Below are 26,006 nucleotides of genomic sequence, written 5' to 3' on the forward strand. Positions count from 1 at the left end.
CATGCTTTTAAAAGCCTGCAGTGAACTGCCCTCCCCACCATCACCACCATTCGCCTACAGGTCATCTGCAATTATTTCCGACCTCCTCTACCCCTTGCGTCCAGCGTTCACCTTGAATGTGCCCTGCAAATTCTCACCGCTGCCTGTTGCACCCACAGCTTCTCTGACCTCTGAGGCCCCTGTCTCTTTGTCCACTGGCTGTGCTAGGGTCCAGGCCCAGCCCCAGTCCTGCCCCTGGGCAGCTTTAACCAACCACCCCCAGTGACCTCACGCTTGCCCTTGAACGACTTCAGCTGGCAGACTGGTGCACACGGTTGCCTGCAGTAGCTGGTCCTGCACACGTCTGGCCCAGCAGGAGAGTGCCGGGAGCGCAGGACTGGCACAGAGCAGCTGCTCAGTGAGCCTGATGGACCAGCCTTGGGATGACGAGGGAACACGCAGAAGCAAGCTCTGGGATGGAGGTGCACGTCGCTGAATGTCAGAGCAAGCACGGACTCTTTGAGAGGCATTTCCTTTCACTAACATCCTGAGAAGGAGAATTTTCAGAGGCCCAGGCTCATTTAATTAGAACTAGGAGTGAGCTGACGTACAAAGCTGCATTCCCCCGTGATCTCAGTGTAGGAGTTGAGTTCTAGGCAATTTGAGTTTGAATATTGCACTGTCGGAGACTCGGGATAATCTGGGACAAGTTGTTTCATTCCCTTGATTGTCAACTCCCTCAGCTATAAAATGGAGCTAAGGAACCTCAGGAAGGCTGGGAGAGTAATTCAGATTGCTCCTTTAAACAAGAAAAACACTTCTGAAATTGCAAAATGCTTACATTAACAAAAAACCACCAAAATGGCTCTTAGTATTAGAAGTGAAGTCATGACCCAGCTTTCTCTTAGTTTATTTTTGTTTTAAAGGAACGTCAGTTTGCTTATTTACCCATGTTAGCAGTGCCCCTTATCTGAAAATATGTAAATCCATTTAAATTAATTTCCTGTAATACCACACAAAACAATAATCATATTAGTACCATTCATAATGTACTAATAACATTAACATAATTGCACTCAAATATGAAATTGTTAGGTAATAGGCTTTTCATAAATGGTTTCAGCGAGAACGCCAGTTTTAACCTTTCTCTGGGTCTTTAGTTCCAGATATCACCAGATGTAATTGTGCGCCTAACCTGAGAGTTTCCCACAGTTTTTCTGCCTGTTTAGGAGAAACTATCAAAGAGCTTTTGTGATCCGAACGAAAAAAGTTTGCAATTGTAATATATTTCTGAGTATAATGGGGCTCTCACTTGAGCTTTTTCTGGACTTCTTTTATTTAAAAATTTTTTTTTTATTGAAATATGGTTGGTTTGCTGTGTTGTGTTAATTTTTGGTGTACAGCTAGTGATTCAGTTATACATATATATATATTCCTTTTCATATTCTCTTTTTTTCTAACTGAAGCACAGTCAGTTACAATGTGTCAATTTCTGATGTACAGCACAATGTCCCAGTCATGCATATACATACATATATTTATTTTCATATTCTTTTTCATTAAAGGTTATTACAAGATATTGAACATAGTTCCCTATGTTCAAAAAGAAAACAATTTTTAAATCTATTTTTATATAGAGTGGCTAATATTTGTAAATCTCAAACTCCCAATTTATCCCTTCCCACCCCCTTTCCCCAGTAACCATAAGATTGTTTACTATGTCTGTGAGTCTGTTTCTATTTTATAGATGAGTTCACAGTGTCTTTTTTTTCTTCTTTCTTTTTTTTTTTAAGATTTCACATATGAGCGATATCATATGGTATTTTTCTTTCTCTTTCTTTAAGAATAATGATCTCCAGGTCCATCCCTGTTGCTGCAAATGGCATTATTTTATTCTTGTTTATGGCTGGGTAGTATTCCATTGTATATCTATACCACAACCACTTTATCCAGTCCTCTGTCAATGGACATTTAGGGTGCTTCTATGTCTTGGCTGCTGGGGTGCATGTGTCTTTTTGATTTGGAGTGGGCTTCTGGTCCTGGTCCATGGCATGCTCTGTATGCCAGCAGCTGGAACAGGGATGGGATCTTGCAGGCTGATGTTTCTCTCTTGGGAGTGAGCTAAGCTCTCCTGTTAGAATCTGGTTGGCTCTCAGACTCGCAGAATTCCTCCTGGGCTCCTTGAGGCCTGGGCACAACTGTGGAGTCAACGCAAGTTGTGCCTGCCAGGCCTCTGGCAGTCCAGAGCAGGAGCAAAGAACCTGACTCCAGAAGGAAAGTTAAAAATCTGGGCCTTGGGTCTAGCATGTCAATTTGTTTGTTTTTCACAATCTTGGGCAAATTTATTCTTTATGCAAGTCTGTAACCCATTTCTTCTCTGAGAAAAATGTGATGGAGGTTGTTAGAGTAATAGCAACCATCCGGCAAATCTGTTGTGAAAACCAGTAAAGGGGAGAAGAAACTGGCATCCATGCGGCACAGTCTGAGGGTCTAACTGAACCGCGGATGGTGTTCACAAACTCGTGGCAATTTGTAATACATCATTGAACCAAAAAATAAAAAAGGAGACCACATTGTAACTGAGTAGATCAGAGTGATTCTCTTTGATCAGATATTCTGATCTTGTGAGATAATTACAAAGCCACCTCGAATTTACACAAGGATTTTCTTCCAACGAGCTCAAAGCACTAACACATATTCCCCATCCCCATTATCCTCCCGGTGACCCTATGAGGCAGCAGAAAACCATATAATCTCTGCCTCTTAAATAAGCCAGTTGTGCCTTAAAGTATTTTTAGCACTTTAGAACATAAATGGTATTCCAGGGAAGAGTTACTTCCCCTTCCTTTGTCTGAAGTTCAAAATGAGGCAGTGGAGCTACGGTGAATATTAAATAATATCACGGTGTGAAAACAAAAGACAGACAGCTGAATGTCATGGGTCAGGGCCACTTTCCCACTATCGGCTGCTTTGTCCTTCTCCTTCCACATAGTTGGGAATTTAGTTTATCTTAGAATGTGTGGAATACATTTCTATACATTTCTGGTAACTTTTTTTCTCCACTTTGGAAATACAAACTATATACAATACTGAACATAGAAGCTACTGATACATTCAAAAGAGGTAAATAAATTAAATACTGCTGAGCTCTGACCAGAGTGCCTGGCACAGCACAGAGTAACTGTGAAGTCAAGCACCGACGAGGTTTGAGGGCTTGTTCATTCAGAAGCCAAGAACCTTCTTTTGGACCACATCACTGCTGGTGATGATGAGGAGGAAGGACATGGGTGTGAGGGAGGTGACAGTGGGAAAAGCCTGCCTGGCACCATGGAGGGGAGGCCGAGGTGAGGGCAACGGAAGGCAGAGAGGGCAGCTCTGGGCACAGGAATAGGAGAGCCCAGAAGGAGGAAGGACGTTCAGGTGATGGGGCCAGTGTTCCAGCATCAGGGACCCTGGGAAGAGAACATTTTCACTGACTCTTTTCAAAGGCATAGAACTCTACTCAGAATGGTGAGGTCTCCATCCGCACTGATGTTTCAAGGTTTTGCTAACAACACAGTGACTGATCCACTGTAACGAATTATTTGGAGAGCTGATTTTACATGTTAAAAAAAAAAAAAAAAAACCCTGCAGTTCCTAGACTTTAACAGCAGCTACTTTACCGGCATCATCCTGAGTCCCCCTGGGTAAGGAAATTTGACTGCAAATGTGCTCCTGTCCCCACAGGGCGTGACCACGAAACAGTTAAGCAGCAGTGACCCCAGGAAGCAGCATTTCGTAGCAAGTAGTTTAAATTCAGCTGCTGCAGTGGGAGAGGAAGTTGGAGACAGAAAACAACCTCAGAACTGTGTGCATTTAAATCAGGAGGGGAGCGGATGGCCTTCCAGTTCTCACCATCACAGTGACGGTGAGAACCTGTCCCAACCAGGGAAGACCACAGTATCTCACTCTCTGCCTCAGAAGACATTTGCATAACACATTTACATTTGAAGGGAGCCCACAGATTGGCAACTCCCAAAGCTTCAGCTAGGCACGGTTCTCCATAATAGCAATTAGGAACAGAAATAGAATAACAATAGCTGTAGAAATACAGTTGCTGAGCTGTGGGTAGATGAGGCAGAAAAATCTCTGCATTTTAAAGACTGAACTTTGAATGATTGCAGAGTTAGAGACTAACTGGTTTTTGTTCTTTGTGAGCTGGCTCTGAAGCCTTGTAGGGACCAAACCAATTTGGACCAGTGTGAGAGCTGAAGAGGGCTCCCTGTGACAGGAAACGAGGTGGGACCAGATGGCAGAAGGCCAGGTGGAGGCCAAGACAGAGTCCAGACGCAGAGCAGTGCCGGCCAAGGGGCCCACCGAGGTGCCGGGTGATGGCCAGTGATGGCAGGCAGTGGAGTCCATGCAGAAGGCCAGGGGCACCACCCCGAGGGATGGAATGAGAGCTGAGATTGGAAATGGAGGGTGGAGCAGGGTTACGACTGCGGCCCGTGGGGCAGATGAGGGAGCACGGCATCGGAAGCGCAGAGGCAAAGCCTTCTTCCAACTTGAAACTCTGCCGCACCCTCCAGGCGATTGGACCCCCGCAGGAAACCGCGCCTCTGAGATTTCTAGTTCTCCGTCCTCCCCTAACTTTACTGCCCCACCCCCATCCCTCAACCCCTAAGAACTGCGTGGAGATGGATGGAAGGCCATTGGAAGGTTTCAGACAGTGTGAATGACCAATCAGGTGGCCTGGCCTGGTAGGGGAGGCCCCAGCCAGATGGGGACAGCATGGGACTGTGGATGAGTGGGGACAGGTGAGAGGGAGTATTGCAGAGGAGAAGTCCTGACAAGGTTCAAAGTGAGGCTCTGGGTCTGGGTGGCTGAAGTGAGGCCGGAATGAAGCAGATCCAGGAAGCAGAGGCGCTGTCTTAGATGGGCTCCCAGAGGGATAAGGAGAGCACTTTGGATGATGAGGGCCTGGGATGGAGAGGAAGCTTGTGAATGAGATGCTACAATGTGTGTGGGACGGTGGCTGAGGGGGTCCCCACATGATAGAGATCAGGACACATTAGGGTTAGGGGGACGCATCCAACAGGCCTGACCGTTGAAGGAGCAGTGGGTTTACCCAAGGGTGGACAGGGTGACGGCTGGGAAGCCGCCTTGGGGACCACGGAACTTGCAGTGGAGCCCTTTGCAGTCTCCCCCCAGAGAAGTTATTGCTCCAGCATCACTACAGATATGACATCTTCCTGTGCTTTTGTTTAATGCCGCCCTATGATCATCTACGTGGAGATGGCTTATCAACTGCAAAATACTATGCAATCTGCAAGTTGTTGTCATTAGCTCCTGGGAGACAAGAACTATTCTGTTCTACACCAGAGCATTAGGAATTATTAGAGGCACTTCATAAAGACATTTTTATGATAATGATGTGGATACAGAAAACTAGTGCCTTTTCCAGGAGTGTTAATAAAATATTACTGGTAGGCAGTTTTCCAAGATCTTGTCCCAAGGTGCCATAATTATTGCAAACATTGTAATATGATACGAGAATATTGATTTTAATGAGGATGTCACCAAAATAAAGCAGATCCCTAACTATAAAAAGAAACACAGAAATGCTAAAGCGAACACCCTGAAAACTTATTCTAAGCCAATATAAAGGTGTCTGCTGGAGGACATGTGGCACAGTGGAAGGCTTTGACACAAGAGTGTTTACTAACATACTCACAGCATCAGTAGGTTATGTGAAAACGAGTAACAGGTCTAAAAGACAATTGATAATATTTAATGTTTCCTCAAAATATTAAAATATTAGGAAAATGAGAGCCCATATTTGTGCTTAATGGATAGACAAATTAAGCTCTATTTAAAAACTGGAACAAGGATGGTTACTTAATAGTGTTCTGAAAACTCTGGTTAATGCAATGAGACATGAAAAAATAAAGAGGAATGATAATGGAAAAGGAGAAAAGATCGTTATATGCACTTAACAAAATGGAAAACCGAAATATGCAGAGGAGCCAGCAAAAATAATCACGTTTAATAAAATGATTCAATAAAATGTTAGATCTGAAATACACAAGCCAAAATTAATAGCCTCGCTAATTATCAGCAGCCACCAGCCAACATAATGAAAGTATAGATGCTGATTATCGTATTAACTCGTTCCTCACAAGAACTCCTTGGGGATAAACCTAGTGAGGCAGATGTTGTTGCTCTAAAGAACATTTTTAAAAAATATTTAAAAAGGTACTAGAAGACAAATAAATTGACAGACACATGTCTGTCTGTCTATCTATCTACCTACCTACCTACCTACCTGTCTATCATCTATCTATATTCTTGAATCAGAAGATAAAATATTGTCTCAAGCAAATTAAAAGGTTTACATAATCCTACTAGGAAAAGGAAAAGAGGATTAATTCCATCAGACAGTTTAAAACACAGAGAAAGAGCAATCAAAATAGTTTGGCAGTGGTAAAAAAAATTAGCAATTTAAATCAGTGGAACCCACGAAGAAATCAGAATCAACCTCCCATATAAATATGACTTCTACCTCTTGGATAACTATCACTTCCCCCACTTTTAGTCAGGTCTGTCTTGGATAACGGGGTAGCCTCCTAGCTGGTCTCTGCTTCTGCCCCGACCCTCTCACCCATGTCCACACAGCAGCTGGCGTAAGCCCTTTAACACCTATTAGATCTTTTCACTCTTGTGTTCAAAGACCCTCCAAAGGCTGCCCATCTGTAGCGGGCTGAATCGTGTCTCTCCAGAAGTCACGTCAGAGTCCTAACCCCCGGTGCCTGTGCATGTGGAATGAGGATCTTTGAAAATGTACTCAAGTTAAGGCTCTGGATATGAGACCACCCCGGATTTGAGATGGACTCTAAACCCAGTGGCCAGTGTCCTAAGCAGAGAGAGACGGACAAGGAAAAGACATTTAGAGACATACAGGGGAGAAGGCCACATGGGGACCGAGGCAGCAACTGCAGTGATGAGTCCACAAGCCCAGGGCTGCCTGCAAGCCCCGAGCTGGGGGAGAGGCTGGGACAGCCTCCCCGGAGCTTTGGACAGGACCAGCCTGGCTGACACTGTGATTTCACACTCTGGGCCTCTACCACTGTGAGAGGAAAAGTTTCTGTTGTTCGAAGCCAGCAAGTTGTGTTAATTTATTACAACTTCCCTAGGAAACGGACCCACCGCCTTACTCAGGGTAACCGTCAACATCCACAGAGGCCGCTCTTCCAGAGCGGCCGACCCCCGCACCGCAGACCCCCGCACCTCCTCCGCCGCTCCGGCCGCGCCGGCCTCTGTGGGTGTGCTGGTCGTGTCACCTGCCCCAGACCTCTGCACTGGCGTCTGTCAGCTGGAACACGGTTCCCTGACATACCCATCGGCACTTCTGGTTTGTGTCACGTTTCCATTTTTAATAGAAAATTTCCAACCATCTAATGGATTAATAGTTTGCTTATTTGTTTATTGTTTCCTCCAACTAAAATTGCCCAGAGCCTTTGGCTGAGTTGCTCACAGCCTGTCCTCAGCAGCCAGAACAGAGTCTGCCAGTGTGTGTTTGTTGAATGAAGGCAAACAGACCGCATTCCTATGAGTAGGAATTTAACGTACAGCAAAGCGAGCATTACAAAACAGTGGGGGGAGGATTCATTGGTATCTGATGCTGAGATATAGCACATTGGAGAAAAATTAATTTAGATACACATCTTATCCTGTGTACTAAAAGAAAATTAAAGTCAAATATGTTTAAAAATTCATAGAAAAATTAGCAGAATGTAGAATAGTACTCGAGTCTCTGGAAGCATAATAACTTTGAACAAATCGAAGCAGCTGGGGAAGCCACAGACTCAACTGATTAAAAATTAAGACTTGAGTGCAGTCCCGCCTCCTCAGATCCATTAAGAATCAGGACCTGTTGTTACTGGAGTCCGTCATTCCCAGGTCCCAGATCTCTCCTTCCCGGGTGACCTTTGGCCTGACCCTCTGCCTTTGTGTTTGCTCCGTGGTTGGAAGCTGTAGTCCTGCCCACACCCCCTCATGGCCTGGAGGACCACGTCGGTTGCCTTGACGCAAACACCCGGTGGCTGCTGCTCACCCGCCATGTCCCGAGCATGGAGGTTACTGGACTCAGGTCCCCTGCCCACCTGCTGGAAAGACTTCCTTATCCTTGGACACCAAGCCTGGCCAGGCTGGCTCCCCCAGCACCTAGATCCCAGCCCCTTCTGCCTCCTCTCTGGGCTGTCTTTTCCTGAGCCCTCCCGAGCCCTTTGGGTAGCATTTAAAAGCTGCAGTGAAGCAAAACCTGATCTGAGGGGAGAGGCGCTATTTCACTTGGATGCTGCCATGGACGTGGGGTCCGTCACATTCCCTGCTTGATGAGGGGTTTAAGTCTGGGTTAACCATTAACTTCTCAGTGTGACAGGTTCTTTCTTTTGTGCTGCAGAAACCCCGTTCTGACAGGTAACGGAGAACCTGCTTCAGAAAGCCTGTGGTTTGCATAATGAAGAGCCGATTAGAAAATGGAGGCATTAAGGTAACAGAAGACCTCAGGGAGAGAGGGGAGGAGGCACTCTGCTGTCTAGGTGGCGCTTTAAAGGCCTCAGCAGACAGCAGGGCCCTTCCCACTTCCAGCAGGACATGGCTGGGATGTCTTCCTTCCTAAACAGGCTGCTGGCCTCCGGGTGGGGTGGGGGGCAGGGAGGGGAGCACTCCCCGCCGGGGGCTGGGGGGAGGATGCTGCACCTCTGTGCAGGGGCGGGTTCCAGAGCAGCCTTGCTCGCATTGTCCTCTGTGGGTCAATTCAGTTATAGTCGCCACTGAACCTGAGGCTGGCTGGGAGCCCTCGCTGCCCGCCTCGCTCCTGGAGAATGACCTCAGAGGGCGGGGCCCGCACTTCCGAAGCCCCTCTGCGCCCACTCGCAAGCCGGGAGCCTGGACTATGTGCTGAGAGGGCAGCTCTGGTCTCGCCCAACAATTGCTTTGTCTATTAATTGTACAAAACAACACAAAACAATGGGTCAGTCTGTCAAGAGTTTTTGGGGTGGGATGTAAAGCTCTGCTTCAATGGGGCCATTTGTTTTGGCTGCTGTGCCTTTTCTCTAGAGTCAGAAACAATTTTGGGTTTTTCTCCTCACCCCACGCCCCCTTTATCAGCTTTATTTCTCTTTCAGGCACATATTTCTGGTCATTATTGAGGTTTGCGTTTTTTGGCGACCAACAGAAAAGTCTTTCCAAAGCAGCCTTCTAAAAATTCAGATGTCTGTTTTAAGATTAGAAATATTACATGATGAATGAGATTTTTTAAAAAAATACGTATTTTAAGTTTGCTAATGGCGATACTGAAATTGCAGCCTGTGACTGTGTGCACGGTGGAGAGGCAGAACCCTGCAAACCTGGAGGCGGGAGGGGCTGCCTGTGCCCCTGCCCTCACACTCCGCATCTTTCCCTTTCCTCCCGGGTCCCTCCTCGGCCACTGCACCCCCACTCCGGGTTACCACTGGCGCCAGGCGCAGTGAGCCCTGCTCGGCCCCCGCTCCAGGCCGCCTGTCTTGTGCCGGCAGGGCCATGTCCATTGCCCTTTTAGGAGCGGACCAAATAGGACATATGTTTGCCCAGAGAGCGTTTATCTAACAGTAGAATTCCAGGTGGAGGAAGGCACCTGGTTGAGCGAAGATAGTTTTATACTGCTTAATCTCTTCTAGTATTACTCGGGCTTTGATAACACGCATTATATTTATAAATAGAGAATGCAGTTAAGAGTAATGGGCCAGGAGATGGGGGACATTAATTCTAGGTCTGATTTTACTACTGCCTCTCCGTGTGACCCTAGAAAAAGTGTGCAAACTCTTTGGGCCTTGGTTTCCTCTCCTGTAAAGTAAGTATGGATAGATAATATCTGATTCCCCTCTTACTCTTAGAATCCTCTGAGTTTTATATAGACATTTAGACATTTGTTCTGGAACTTTCAAATGTTTTTGGTTTCCAACCAATTTAATTTTACTACCAGAATTCTATTTCTTAGAAATATCACAAGCACTCATCTATTTTTCTGATTTCTCTAGCATTTCATTCTTTGTAGCTCTTTAAATCTGAATAGGCCAAATCATAACAGAGAAGAAATACACACACACACACACACAAAACATCACTGCATAATTCTATCACAATTTACTCACTCATAGTTTCAGAGCTTACCCACAATCTCCTTTGTGACCCAGGCTGGTTTGTTAAGTGCTGGCTCAAGATTTTAATATGGTAACTACATGTCTTATGTTTTTTTAAGAGCCAGGCCCTTTTCCAATTACATCTGCTTCTTGTTAACAGATTAAAAACTTCCGTGTGAACATCCGAGGAAAGCCCTGGTGGATTGTCCCTTAGGAGATAAAGTCGAGGACAATTTGAGAATTAGACTGTTTAGTTAACAATCTCTAAGCCGAAATTCAGGAGCAGAAAGATAGTAGTCCCGGAATTTTCACAGGAGGCTTATCTAGGCGATGTTTCTAGCTGCATATGAGAAAAATAGGTACTGGTGGCAATAATTAATGTTGTCATTAGTTTATCAGGAGTCAATCTGATCTTCTTCTAAGTGAGTCTCATGTTTTAGATTTTGAAACACTTGGTGCTAATGAAGCTATGTAACTCTAGTCCACGAGTTTTTACTAACAAAGTAAACTCATGGGAGGAAGATAGAGTGGGGCTTTGGATAAAGTGTTAACACGGTCCACTCACAGTCAGTGAGTCATGAAGTTCTGGAAAAATGAAACGCATAAACATGACCACTGAAGTCACTGGTCCCAAGTGCTGACCCTCTGGAGGGTCCTCAGGGTGGTCAAGGGTTCCCAGTCTTGCCTCCCTCCCTTTCCTGGTCCGTGCTGTGTGTGTCCTGGCGTTGCGTGTGTAGCTGGCTCTGCAGGAGTGGCCTGAGGGCAGTGGGGCCAGAGAAATGGTCTAGTCTCAGCAGGGACCAGCTGGCTTCGATGACCATCATGGTCACAGGAGAACTGGGCAAGAACTGCCACGACGGAAACAATACATTTCACCTACAGCAACTCATCTACGAGAGGAGCCATGTCATTATGAAAACTCGTCCATGTTTATCTGTTTGTCGGTGTTTGCTGATACAGACTTCAAAGTGGACCACAACTTCCCTGAAGAAAAGGGACTGCGTTTCCTCTGTGCTCTCAAACATGTTGAGAGATTTAGGCTCTTCCCCTGGCTCTGTCATAACCAGCTGTGTCCACTGGGCTGATCATTTGCCCTCGGTTTCCTCATGAGGAGTGGAGAGGGGGCTGCCCGTGTGCTTCCCGGGCCCCTGTGACAGTGCCTGTGACTCTGCTGAGCCTCCAGAAGCCTGATGAGAGCTTCCCTGTGCTTGGCGTGGGCTGCTACTTTGTGAGTCTGCAGATCGGAGGCAGAGTTGCCCCTAAATGACCTGAGCAGAATATAAGGGACTCTTCCAAGATCAACTCTTGCCCCCGTCACCTTCCTCCACAGAGCTGCTGCAGGATGGAGGCCCGGCCAGTGCACTGACTCAGCAGGACAGTGGCCCACAGACGGGAGAGTGCCCCTCAACTGACCAGAGTTGCCACCACTCCAGCGCTCCAGTGACCCTTTCCTCCTGTCCCCCACCAGGCCCCATCTGCCCCTGTCCTGACCCATCACTACGAATTTACTGGATCTCCTTATTTGCTGTCTCCTGTATTTTGAGGTCTTAAGGGGATATTTATTTATTCATTTATTTATTTTACAAAACCACAAATGATGAAATGCTAGCACATAACATTTCTCCAAGGTACTTCCAAGTTTTTTAAAAACGGTGAGATACCAGTGGTTCCTCTGTTGTACAGACCCCCTCTGAGTTTAATGTATCTTGTAAGCCTGACCTCTGGAGAGCCCACAGTCTGCGGGCCGTTATCTTGCGAGTCAGCAGATGATGACGTCAGCTACACGCTGATGATGTCAACCCTCGTCTCCGTCCCTGATGCCTGAACCCCTGGCTCGCACATTCCGAGCCCAACTCAACGCACCAGTCAGGTCTCTCCAGAAGGAGAACCCTTGGTTTTCTCTCTCAGAGCCCCTCTGCTCCATGTTCTTCAATGCTGAATGCGCTCGCACTGCTGGCCCCTTGCCCCGTGGCCTCCACATGCACTGGCCTCTTGCTTTTTCTCAACAGTGCTGTTTCTCCCTGGGCCTCTGCCTGGACCTGTTTGACTCAGAACCCCTCATGGCTGCATCCTTGTCATCGCTCAGCGCTTACATCCAATGTCACCTCCCCAGTAAGAGCATCACCCTCCCCTGGTCACTTCTGTCCCCTTACTATGTTTCATCCTCCACGTAACAGTTACTGCTCTCCGAGGTGACCTGCTCACTGATTTGTCTCCTTGCTATTGTCTCTCTCCTGCCTCTAGACTAAACTTCTTTGCCTTGTTCAGAGATAAATGCTGGATACGTGGTTAATACATGCTCGTGGAACATTCAGGAATGTATAGAATGTTCGCTAATAACAGCAGATGACTTACACACTCAAGGCCTTCGTCATGCTGACAAGCCTCTTGTCTCTGAGCCTAGGTTCTTTGTCTGTAAGGTGGGACCCTGCCCGTCTCCTGGGCTTACTGTGAGGCAGGTGGGAAGACACACTTCATGGTTTGGAGAAGCATCCCTCACGACCGTAGCGGTTATGACGTTTTCCCATGGACAGATGTGGTGCACTGCTGTGTTATACCAGGTGTTTGCCTGGTCTCATTAAATCTTCATCAATTTAATGATAACAATGATAGTCAATATGATCATCATTCCATTGAAAGAAGCACCAAGAAGCTAAGCAACTGACCCAAGGTCACTCAGGTAGTGAATTATAAAAATTCCCTACGTGGTCTCCCTGTCTCCCATAGTAATGACAATGATTATAAGCCTATTTATTATTTTTCAGTGGTTATGTCTCAGACATCCTGGATGCCTGAGTACTATGGAATAACGTACACTTCTGCTTTTCTATCACATGGCAACACGAGCTGTCGCTTGTAGTTGGTACCTGTACGTCCAGGGAGGTCCCAAAGACAGTGTAGAGAAGGGGCCAGTAATGAGACTGTCCACACTTAGCCCTTCTGTGGCTGACCTCATGAGCTATTTAGCCAGTGAAGCCGAAGGCTCAGGAGCGAAGGTAATACAATCTAAGAGTGTCCCCAAGATACTTGTTACAACTGAAGACCCACAGCAAACAAACGTTTCTCCTTAGGCTGCCGGAGATTTGGGCTGATTACTGGTAAACCTGCTGAAATGCCCAGTCCTGGGGACTCACTAGGCCCCATGTACTTCCTCAGCAGAACACAGACTCTGCAACCACCCTCAAAGTGCAGAGCTAGAGTTTGGGAAGTCACAGTCAAAGCTTGATTATTCCAATTCTCTCCCGATATCTGTGGTTTTTAGAAGCAGTACAAGGCGATGCTTTCCCCCCGACTGAACGCAGCAGTGGCGGCAGCAGAGGGGAGAGGGGCTGAGGCGGCTGCGTGTGGGGGCCAGGGCGTCTCAGCTGCTAAGTCACTCATAGCCAAGCGCTGTTACGGGCTGTCTCATCACCAGGCAATCAGGGGTAAAAAAAATCTCCTATTTTTTACTTCTCGTTTTTCAAAGCTTCTGATGCAAATTTGATCTTATGACACATTTTGGTAAAGTCATTGAGTGGGCAGTCTTGCTGTCTCTCTGTTCTTATTTACCAGGATATCGTGTTACTTTATAATAAGCTGTCCTTTAACGATAGGCAAATTTATCCTAAGTGGGCAAAAACGGGGTGGCTGTAGGTTACTGTGATGGACAATGCAATGAGTACAAAATACGTCTATCACCTTGTGGCTACTTGGAAGATGGCCACCAGTTGTTCAAAGGAGTGGTGGTCCCAGACGTCGCCTTCTAGGGGGCTGGACACTGGCATTCCCTGTGGTTGGAACTGCACAAGGGGAAGGAAGGGGAGTGTCATCTGACCAGCATCTGTGTGGATGACTTGCCTCAGCCCAGCCAGCTGGCGTCACTTCCCTTTCGAGAGGAACAAAAGAGGATGGATGGTGGTTTTGGCACAAAAGGCTCTCTTCAGTTTAAACAACAGCCTTTTCTGACTCGAACTTCAGCTTGCACTGAGGAGCTCCGCCTCCCCAGAGACAGCCCCGAGCTGGGGCCCCGGGAGCCTGGGCGAGCTCAAGCTGCACAGTCACTTCTGCTGCCAGGAAACCGCGGGGACCCGGGGCGCGTTGCTAAGTCCACACAGCCCGGCATGCAGTGCCCAGCCCTCAGCACATGGAGACCTCCCGGCCCCATGGAATTCAAGGATTTGCTCAAATCACACATGTAAACAGGTCCCTGTGTGCTTTGGAGGACAAGACAGCCGGTTCCGTGTCTGCTTCCAAAAGGCTCATGCCCGTCACCAAAAATAATCTGCTGCCTTTTTGGTCATAACCACAACTTAAGATTTCTATCAGTAGTATGGATGAATTTAGGAGCAACTTTGGCCCCAAACAAATTGAGTGACTATCACAAATGAATATAACAAGGTTTAAGTGGGTGACAGGCACATTTTTAAAAATGGCTAATATCTTTATTTGAAGAATTTTTAGTGTTCTCAGATCTTTGGAAACGGTTAGCCAGGTCATTTTCAGAATGTTGGAATGTAATGAGCAATCTGAGCTTGAGGGTAACTTCCATCCGATAGGCAAGATGGTACTGACCCAGAGACTCAGAGTGGACCCTGGCTTCAGTGTCGAGGTCTCTAGGTAGCATCAATTATCAGAAAGGAAGTGTTCAGAGAAAACCGTTTTCTCTCATAAGCATGTTTCTCTTTCTATTATAGCTAAGAAAACACTAAAAATGGAAAAGTCAAGTGACTTCCTAGGTACTGGTCTCTTTGAGAACAAGCCAGATTCCCAGTTTTGTTTTAAACTGGCAGGTGGCCATGCACTCTCTCTGGAAGTGAGTACAATTCATTGCTTATTCAAGACTATTAGAAAATCTAATAGTTGTAAGATGTCAAATAGATTTTTGGATTAGATTCGGACTTTTGTCAGAAATTAGGAATTCTGGGGCTTTAGTAGGACAGGGGAATCGGTGATTACCGCAGCAGCACATCATTCGAATAAGCCATTCGACAAATTACGTTACAGAAGGCACTTTGCTTCTCAGAATAGTGTGTTTACATTATGAGTGCATATTTCTATTAGGGGCAAATATTGGAATAATTGAGGAGTGTGGTAGCAAAATGCTTTTTTTTTGCACAAAGTGTCTGCAATAAGAAAACAAAACACTAGATATTATGAAAGGGAGCTGAGTAAACGCAGCACAATCAGCTTTTCAGGAAGGGTGGTCATCTGGCCGGGAACCGCCAGCAACTCTCCAAACAATAGCGGTTACCAATGCGTGCTTTGACTCTCAGTGACAGCTGAATGAAAAATAAAAGGGAATACTTTTCTTGGGGGGCACATGACTATGACAGACTCCTCACCCCATCCCTGCAATGTTCAAAAACCTCCCTGCCTGGCACTGTGTGTGTCTTTCTTGTCATCATCTTGCTGCCCTTTGCCAAGCACTGAGCAGTGTTGAAGACACTGGCCGCCACTGTGTGTGTGTGTGTGTGTGTCTGTGTGTCTGTACGTGTGTGTGTGGTGGTGAGCAGGGGGATAGAGGTAGCATATCTTGGAGAGGGCTTCTCAGCAAAGGAAAGACAGTCTTGGCTTTCCCAGGATCTCTGCCATTATTGGAGGGAGAGACAATGGCCTCTTAAACAATGAAATGTGTTTCCACCTTTTACCAATGTTACAGACTCTTTCAACATGTAAAAAAAAAATCACTTTCTTAGGGGAAAAAGTAAGGAAGAATTTTTCTTGGATCTGACTGTAGTTGGGGGCAGGGGGCCTCTGTGGGAAAGGTGACAAATGCTTGCTTGTTTACTGATGAGCTGGGACAGTGGCTGGTAGCCAGTGAACTGCAGTGGTGTAGTTACAGCTGCTCGGTGATGTTTGTTAAAGACCGCTAATTACGGAGGGGATCCAATAGAAATGACCGCGGCTTTAACCTGAGGCTCACTGCAGACTTTTCAGAGCGTTTGTTAAGTAACGCTTTTAAAATGAGAGAGTGCTCATGGGACCCGATCAAACTGTTGTCACAGGAAGCTCAATTTATTTGAAGCAGAATTCTAGTTTAGCTCTCTGTCGACTCCGAATTTCACAATATGTGACAAAATGTCCATAATGAGAATAATTTAGCATTTTGGTTTATAGAAGATAAAGTACATTGCAACTTTTGGTGTTTCTTAGTGTTTGTAGTAACAATAGTTATTTTTCTTTTATTTTACAGGAAAGTAAAATAGGACTACAGATAATGACAAAGACAAAGAGGGGGTAAAGGAGTTGATGGAAAAGAGTACCCTGGATATAGCCTTCCATAAAGAATAGAAAATCCATGGAAGAACATTGACAGGAAGGAAGTGATGCGCATTCTTCCAGGCACCTGGCGAATGTGAGATAAAACCACCCTGGCAGGTGGGGGGCTTTCTAGCTGCATGAATCCAGGCGTGCCACACTAGCATTTCCTGATGCAGTATTGACCTTGGATTACTGAAATCACCTTAATTCCTAGCAGTAAACAATGCTGACTGTGGTATTAGGTGACTCTTCTGGATGGAAGTCATTTTCTTGGTTCAAGTAAAGAAACCAGAATACTGCATTCTTGTGCATATCACTTAGCCCTTTAATAATTCCCCTTCATTCTATTGCATTTTAATTTGGGCCCTTGGCCATTATCAAAGAAGCAGCCATTTGAAAAGGACCATTGCATCTGCTTTACAAATATTGCTGTGGACGCTGCCCTTTACTGTATGAAGGCTCACTGGAGAACCTTCATTTAGAATTTAGCCTTAGGAAAAGTTTAGTTCTCTTAAAGCACAGTATCCTTTCTGCTTTCTTACTTCCTCATGATAATGTTGTAACTGACCATCTTACTTTATTATTATTATTATTTGCCTATAATGTTTTTGGTGCTATGTTTCTGTTTTTTTATTGTCTGTTTTTGCTTAAAGCTGTTTCAAATCCTTTGTGAAAAAAGAAATAAATATAAAATACGGAGTGAATATTTTAATGTAAGTAATGGCTTCTAAGTTGGCTTAATAATTCAAAAATATTTATTGAGCACCTTCTGGGAGTAAGGGATCCAACCATGGCAAGTCTAAGTCCTTATTCTCATGAGGCTGCTGTCTTGGTTGTCTGAATCCTACAGTTATCAAGCAAACAGCTATATAAATATTCTATATGTATGTATTATAAATATTATGTATTATTAAGATGGCTTTAAATAGAAAGAAAATAAAATGCTGTAAGAGGATAGAGTATGTTGGAGGCTATCTATAGATCTGGATCACTATTTTAGATAAAATGGTCAAGGACACCTCATTGAGGAGATGGCATTTGAGCAGCAATCTGAACAGAAAGGAAAAAGGAGCCATGTATAAAATCAGCACAAGATTGTTCCAGACAGAGGGAGGAGCAAGTGCAGATGTCCTGAGTCAGGAGCAAACTTGGTGTCTTTGAAGAACAGTAAGATGTCTGGTGGGATTGGAGAATGTTGAATTTATTAAATATTGAATAAGGAAGAAAAGGAGGTGGAGTAGTTAAGGGCTAGATGATGTCATGTCTTGAAGGGAAGGACACTGAAATTTATTCTAAATGTCATGGGATGTCACTGAGGATTTTAAGCAAGGGAATGACAAAATCTCATTTAACTTTGAGTGCGACCACTCTGGTTACTGAGCAGAGAGTGGACTGTAGTGGGAACAGAGGGACTTCCTAGAAGCTGTTGAGATCCGGGGCAGAGGTTGTGGTGGAGGACTGAGAGTGACCAATTTACCAAGAGTAAAGGTAGAGCACTGATTTGTTACTGTAGAGCTTGGTTGTAGGAGGTAAAGGAAATGAAGACTTCAAGATGACTCTGCTATTCTTGGTCAGTGGGTTGTCAGTAGAGCCATTTACTTAGGTGAGGGCAGAAAATGTCCATCGGCCAAGTCAAGAGTTGTTGTGGATACATTCAATGAAATGTCTACTGGACGTCCAAGAGCAGCTGTTGATTCAGAAGCTGGACATAGGAGTTAGAAGCTCAGAGTTGAGGGTGGAGAAGGGTCAAAACTGGGAGTCAATGTATAGATGGTGTTGACAGCTATGAGACTAAATGAGATCACCAAGAGAATAAATACAGAGAAAGAACGAAGAGGGCTGAGGATAGAATTCTCTTAACCCTCTGATTCATTCTGTTTTCCTTAATGGCTGCCCCACAATGAACTATATTAACATGTGTTTGTACAACCTGTATAGTAATGCCTGGTCGGGGTAGACTGACTACTTTTTTGAATGAACAAAGTCATACTTAGCTAGAGTCCTCCCTGATTAATATTAAAAGCAGCCAGTCTGATAATCTGGTAAATTAAATTTAGCTTTAGGCTATAATTATAATTCAAATAGAATTACATGTTTCTGAAAGAGTGATGGTTTACAGTATAGAATTGATTTAAGTTAAAAAGTGCTCCCAAAGTAGACTTTAAAAGACAAAGCCATAATAATTTACTAGTGAATGAATGTGGGATGTTCTCAAGTAAAAATAATTGCTATAATCTCTTAGTTTTGAATTAATTATAAATATATGAAATGTTTGAAATTAATATCATTTGTTGGAGAGTTTAGTCTGGGAAATAGAAACTGATTTAAAGATCAGACTTAAAAATGGTGACAGAAAATAGCAGAAAGAAAGGAGGTCTTGCCTACCTCCCTTACTCACATGGAGGGCAATTAGCTTTTTTCTGTAGCTGGGTTACTAAAAAAGGGAAACATGACAGAGAATTCATTTTCCTCTGTTTAAACCTCCACAATTTTTTATAGCTCTGTGATTTCTTAGCGGCTAAAATACTTTTGTTTGCCAATGTTAAAATCTCAAGTTTTGGCACCATTAGTGTTTGAAAAACACTTTGATTTTAGCACTGTTCACTTTTATTATCCCAAAAGATTATCAAAATGAAGAATTTGTTTGGCAACTGAATGCGCTGGTTATCTTTAGAGGATAGATGCATTGAGAACCAAAGTAGTATTTCATGTTGTCCTAAATTAGATACTTAAAGTCACAACAGTCTGTTGGACTTTTAAGTTCCAGGGCTGGATTCAGCCTCACTGCTCTTGAACTGATCAGATGGGGCCTTGCGGGATGAAATATAGTCAGTGCTAGGCATTCTTTTCTAGAATACATAACATAAACAGCAAGGCCATTCTTTTGTAAATGGAAGCACATGTCAAAGGAAGGTAGGTTATTCCTATGACAGAGAGGCTCTTAAATAATTTTTATAAGAGCAAGGCATTGCAGTGTGTTTTCAATGTCTAAAACATGCACATAAGTCCCTTTGGCCCAATATTACAGAATATTACAGAAAATACTAGATGATTCAAGGATACAGCCTTGGTTAAGCTCATATAAAAAAGTTCCATAAATCAGTTCAACTAAAACTTAATGTGTCTGAAAGAACTAAAGAAAAGATCTAAGGAAGGAATTTTTCTTTCAGAAAAAAGCAAACAAACAAAAAGCAACCTATTGAAAACAATTTGAATGAATGGTATTAAATGAATGTCCCTATCTTGTTCCATAAAATGAAATGGAAAATATAGTTCAGATTAGGACACTTTGGCCTTATGAGATATACAATCATGCATGATACTAAAAGCATTCATCCTTGTTAATCGCTGAATGAACACACAAATGTAGACAAAGACAGTATAGAAAAAAAAATCTCAACTATAGTTAAATTAGAGACTACAGATGTTAGAATGGTGTCAGCTAGGTATTAGTAAGTGTTGGCTTAGCCTCTGCTTACTCTGTTTGACTACAGTTAGACGTTCCATGGACTTTAATCAGAAGCCTTGAATGAGTGTGAGACAGTTCCTACAGCTTCAATGACTAATTTTCAGCAGCTAGGCCTTGGGTGCCCAGATTACACCTTCCTCCTTATTTTTTTTTAAAACATCAACAATTAAGACAATTATTTATCTTCTACAAACAAAATTTCTTTTTGTTTCTATCTTGAAACAAAATTTCAAGCAAGTTAGCATTTCAAGGTTTGAGACAAGTTTTCTTGGTCTCTAAGTATCTTTAGCTATTTTAGAGGATGAACAGACAGTACCAGGTCCAGAAAGAGGAGACCACTGGGGTGGGTTAGATAGTGATTGGGAACCCAGGGAAAAAGAGCTGAGGTCGTGGTCCACCATCCCACCTGCCCCCATGACGTGTTCACATGCCTGTGTGTGCATGTATGCACAAAGATTCCAATTATCTATTCAGCCTTACAGATAAAAATATATATTTCTCATGACAAACACAGAAAGAAACTTGAGAGCTTGTTTAGAAAGAAATAACAGCCCCAAGGTGGAGTCACCTGTGCTAAGTCCCACATCTGCAAACCAATACCTAATACCTAACCTAACTGCAGTTTCTGCCTCTCCCAGGAATGTGACCTTTAACCAGTCAATCTGGAACTGCCTGGTCAACACCAGCGAGGTAATCTACCTGACAGACCCTCACATCCCCAGTAGGAAGGTGACCTTGCCTGAAACAATCCAGTTTTTGTTAGAAATTTCCTTTTCCTACCCTCTTCTGCTTGTAAAAGCCTTTTTTTTTTTTTTTTTTTTTTTGGTACATCTCTTTGAAGCTTTTTTCTAGCTGCTGGATGGGATGCTGCCTGAGTTATGAATCACTGAATAAAGCCAATAAGATCTTTAAAATTTACTCAGTTGAATTTTGTTCTTAAACAGATTTGGTGGCAGTAGTGGGATCAGAAAGATGCTTGGTAGCTTTGGGACAACAGAAACTCAGGCATGGTACCTGTGAACCTTGTAGAGACCTTTGTCTCTCTTGTCATTTCTGAGGTTAAGTTATTTTGGTTCTGAGCCCTGCTCTCTTTGCACTGAGCTCCTGTTAGAACTGGCTTTCTAGTCCAGGGCAAGACAGCTCCACCTGGAACCCAAGCTCCTAGCCCTTGTTTCAATATACAATTCCTCACTTGACTGGAAATGTTAGCCCTTGATTTGATCCCCAGATTCCACACTGGGAATCACTGGTACTTCAGTCTGCAGTTCCCTATTGTGTTGAACCCCAGTCTGAAGTCCCCATTTGTTGAGGTCTGCTGATACAATCCTTTCTCCAGTCCCTAGTTCCATGGGACTTGCTGGTGGTGCGCACAGGGCCTTCTCTTGGCCAATGCACAGTAGCATCTCTTTGGTTACTGCTAGTGGTGTTAAGGAACACATGAGGTAAAGATTATTGCTGATGGGACTCTCAAAAGCCAAAAAATGTAAAAATTAGTGGGCACAGATTGAGCACTTAAAAATGTTTAGGGCATTCCCCACCAATTCTAAGACTCCCATGTTAGGATAAGCTGGCCATGGAATGGGTTGGATTGATACTGGGTAACCAGTCAACCTCAGGAGAAGTTCCATGCAATGAGGTACACTGTAAAACTACACAGTCCCCAACTCAGCAATAGTTTGGGGTATTAGTTTGGCTCCAAGAGACCCAAAGATCTAACTGAAAAAGAATGAGACCCTTAAGCTCCAAAGAGTCAAGCTTGCCACCTTCTGGCACACATGCTTATTTTATGCTTAAGAACTGTGGTCTTGGAAACTTTAGTGTCTACAAAAATGGCAAAATCTTACTAAAAACAACCTAGAATTACAATGGCCATTATGCAGAACATTCCCATTAGACATGATTGTTCATTTAAGAAGTGCACTCAAAAAGCAAGGGTTCCTGAATTAAAAAAAACAGAATGGCATTTTAAAATTGGTATACAGAAGCTTCTGAAAGAATTCCTTCAAGATTCCAAAATAGCCTCAGTGAAAAATTCGTTGCAAAGTGCTAATGAAAAATTAAAGACTAATAAAGAGTAATAAAAAAGACTAAAAATTAAAGGAGGTGCCGCAAATAAAAGACAGGAAGACTGACATGCCTTCTACTGCTCCGCTCTATCCTCCTTTACTTGAGTACTCACGTTCTATTAATCCTCTGCACGGCCTTTCCACTCTGAAGAGACTATCAACCAGTTGCCTTTTAAAAGAGAACCATCTGAGACTGTAGGAGATCCTCCTCAGGTATCTTTCAGTCCTTGGTCAAAGACTGAACTAAGGGCCATAGTTTAAAGTTTCCTAAACCCAGGAAGGATCCCCAAAAGCTTGCAGAAGACTGCACATGCTGGTAGGACACGGCGAAGCTCAAAATGGACATGGGAAACAGAATGACCTAACCCTTGAGATGATATCCAAGATCCTCAGACTTCAACATAGGCCCCTCATGGACGAGAAAAAGCTCACAAAATAGCAACTGATCTTTTAAAAGTCATTCCTAAAGTCTTCATGCCTGCGCTGATCGGTCTATTACTCAAACATGCAAACAAAAGCAAGATGAATCTGTTGCGGACTTTAAAGCCCATCCGGAGGCTCTCTTCCTACAGCATTCCAGATTCTGTACAATAAATGAGGTCACTCAAACTGCTCGAGTTGCCTTTATTTGTAAATGGATTATCTCCTGAGATTGGTGGGTTGATAAAAAGGTAGAAAGTAAGATGGGAAGCTACCAATCTGACTGAACTCGTAACCAAGGCTGAACACTTTTGAAAGAACTTTGGAACAAGACTACGAGCAAAAGTCTGCCAAGCTATTGGCCTTATAGCTACAACAGCTCCAAGGCCGGGCACTCAAGGTAACACCCAGGCCTCCCGCATTGCACCCTCCAAGGGATCCGCCATCAGAATGCTGCCCAGGGGTTGATGGCTCATTTACAGTCAACTAGGGCACTGTAAAAGAAGTTTTCCTCAAAGGTTCTGTGCAAGATCTTCAACATCAACTTGCATGCCCTCATATCTACCCCCAAATGAGGGCCCCCATCTGTGCCTGTCCCATAGCTGACAGGGTTCAGAGAGGACCTTCTGGTAAACTGCTACTGCTTATTTCCTTAAACAGCCAAGAAGAAACTAAAATTAAAATAAGTGAGAAGCTTTGCCAAATTCTGGTAGATACTGAGCTATACTTTCTACTTTAAATCCCACTCTCATAGGACAACAAATCCCTCATAGTGAGAACAAAGTTTCCACAGTGGGGGCATCTAGTAAAGTTGAGAGGGATAACCAAGCCAGGAGGCTCACCCAGCAGCATGGTAGTGGGCACAGGCCGGCTGCCTGTTACAGCAGGCAGCCTGACTCGGTGGCTCCTGCCTCCTCCCACTGCCTTAAGGCTACAGCTGCAGCTGCGAAGTTAGAAGCCTCGGCGGATTTCACCCTAGGAAATGACATTTATTTACAAACTCCGCAAGTGGCCTGAAGTCTTAATTCTGAACTGACTCAACGTTTCTCTGCAAGAAGACTAACCTTCTATGAGATCCTTGTTTTTACTACCTAATTTGCATCTTTAATACTGCAACATTCTTAATCCTGCTGTGTTACTGGCTCTGCCTGATGAAGGTGAGCCCCATGAATATGAGGTAATACTGTCCCTTTTCATGACACCATGTCCTGATTTACAAGATACCTCTTTTACTAATACTGATCTAATCTTGCTTGTTAATGGGTCATACTGTAGAAATGAAAAAGGGTATTTCCAGTTACTACCCACAGTTAGTATATTCATACCCTCACATTCTTATAATTATCTAAAGACCTCATTGGTCAACTCTCCTGAATTTTTATCATTGATTTAGAAAGGACTTGCTAGGAGGCATTTATGATTCAGAATTTTCTTCCTTTGGTAGATCCCTACCTCCCTGACAATGTAGATGAGAATATGATCAGAAACTTCTCCTTAATTCTTGAAAATACTGCAGAATCTCCTGCTAAGATAATAGTTGCCTAACGAAAATCTTTAGATTTTCTGGCCAAAGTTGTTCTTGATAATAGGATAGCCCTTGACTGTCTTTTAGCTGAACAGGGAGGAGTCTGTTTGTGGCCAACAACACCTGCTTCATCTGGGTTAAAACTTCTGGGAAGGTTGACACTCAGTTACATTAAGATCACTGAGCAAGACACTTGGCTGAAAAGGATGACTCCTTCAATAGGGTCTTTGCTTGATTTATTTGATTTGATTGGTTTGGGTCTTGGGGACCATGAATCTGACGTGCATTCCAGACACTGGGAGTTACCCTACTTATGATAAGAGTAGTTTCCCTGGCACACTGTATTTTCCCAAAGGCTTTAAATGCGTGTTTGCAGCCACTGACCATCATGCAAATGATCTTCCTAAGACTGGGATACCAAAAGGGAATGGAGAAAATGACTGACTAAAATATTGTGAGCCTGAAGTTGTGACCTGTGAACACCACAGAGATTCAGCAAAAACCATCATGACCTGTGAATATCATGCTGAGGGCCAGTAAAAGCTATGGGAACTGCAGAGCAGTAGCTGACAGTGGTTCTAGTGCCTTAAATTTTGATCATATCTCTCAGGCTGAGACTCTGATCAAAAGGGGGGATTGTTAAAAAAGGAACAGCAGGTATAAAATGGAGTCACTTGTGCTAATCCTCATATTCAGCAAACCAAGATTTAGCACCTAACTTAACTGCAGTTTCAGCCTCTCCCAGGAATGTGACCTTTTACCAATCAATCTAGAGTTACCTGGTTAGCACTAGTGAGCTACTCTGCCTGATAGACCCCTTCTATTCCCCACAGGAAGGTGACCTTGCCTGAAACAATTCACTCTGTTCCTTTTCCTGCCCCTTTCTGCCCATAAAAATCTTTCATTTTGTACATGATTTTGGAGCATCTTTCTAGCTAGATGGAACACTATCTGATTTATGAATTGTTGACTAAAGTCAACAGATATTTAACATTTACTCAGTTGAATTTTGCTTTCTAATTAGCTTAAAATGTAATTTAAAAAAAACACCTAAGAAGCTCATTGTGGGTCCATGCACCCCCTTGGGTATTACCATGTGGACAAATGCAGAGTCCACAAGAATATTCACAAACTTTAACAGGTTTTTACTGAAGGCATATCTTCATGCCAGGCACATGCCAATTCCCTTTTCCCCTGGAAATTAGGTCCTCGCAGTGACTGTGTGTGGCAGTGTCAGAGTCAGCTACAGCCAGCGGTGGAGCTGAATGAGACTTGGGTGTTAGAGATATTTGTTTAATAAGAGAGCCTTGGCTTCCAAACTTGGAGTGTAACCAATGGCACCAACCACTAATACACTGTAAAAATGACAGCTACTGGACCACACCTCAGTACAGAGGAAGTCAAGCTCAGGTTAGGACCACAACTGGTTTTCCTGTGTTAATTCATCTATTCAGACAAATGTTGGCCTGTTGTGAAAAAATAACCAAAACCAAAACCAAAACCAAAACCAAAAAACCCCACTCAATCAAGTATGCACTGTATTGGTAGGAAAAAGACAATTGTTTTCAGAGTAAACTATCAGCAAAACAATGCTCATTTCAACTGTAATTTGCAATTCATGATTGAAGCCCATTTAAATGTTAGTTTAGGTCGGTCTGAACTCATTTGAACACAAAGAAGCAATTCCCTGTAATATCTGGAGACATCATCTTCTTCCAAAGTAAAATGAAAAAAAGATTTTTTCCCCTCACTTGCCAGCTGAAAACATTTCTTGCAATAAATGATACAACTTGGTAATCTGTTACGTGTTCTAAAGGCGCTGTGGTTTATCATATTTAATTTTTCTATAGTTACTTTTTAAACTGAATCCATTGAGGCCAAAACATATTGGATGAACAATTCTAATTTTCTGTATTTGTAAATGTTTGCTAAACGATAGGAAAATTTGATATTATCACATCTCCCTTCTGTGTCTGATGCTAAAAATACTGTTTGGTTTTTTATTGGAAAAGACATTTCATGTGACTGAAGAAAGATAACTGAGCCCTATAAATCAAGAAGAAAATACTAAAATGATTACAATCTACCAGTTACCAAGTGGTACTTTGTAAATGCACCTGATTACATTGAGGGATGCACGGAGAAAA

At 43.7% G+C, this 26,006-nt stretch overlaps 1 protein-coding gene and 1 long non-coding RNA gene across 3 annotated transcripts in view; one reads left to right on the forward strand and one right to left on the reverse strand.

Annotated features, from left to right (window-relative positions):
- PACRG (parkin coregulated) overlaps window positions 1-26,006 on the reverse strand; it is a 448,401-nt gene that overhangs the window by 40,639 nt on the left and 381,756 nt on the right. The window lies entirely within an intron of this gene.
- Window positions 7,262-17,083, forward strand: LOC123619794 (uncharacterized). Its single transcript, XR_012508513.1, has 3 exons — window positions 7,262-8,330; window positions 8,420-8,509; window positions 16,312-17,083. It is a non-coding gene; the product is annotated as an uncharacterized LOC123619794 (long non-coding RNA).

Source organism: Camelus bactrianus, chromosome 8, assembly GCF_048773025.1.
Source record: "Camelus bactrianus isolate YW-2024 breed Bactrian camel chromosome 8, ASM4877302v1, whole genome shotgun sequence".
Taxonomy (NCBI): domain Eukaryota; kingdom Metazoa; phylum Chordata; class Mammalia; order Artiodactyla; family Camelidae; genus Camelus; species Camelus bactrianus.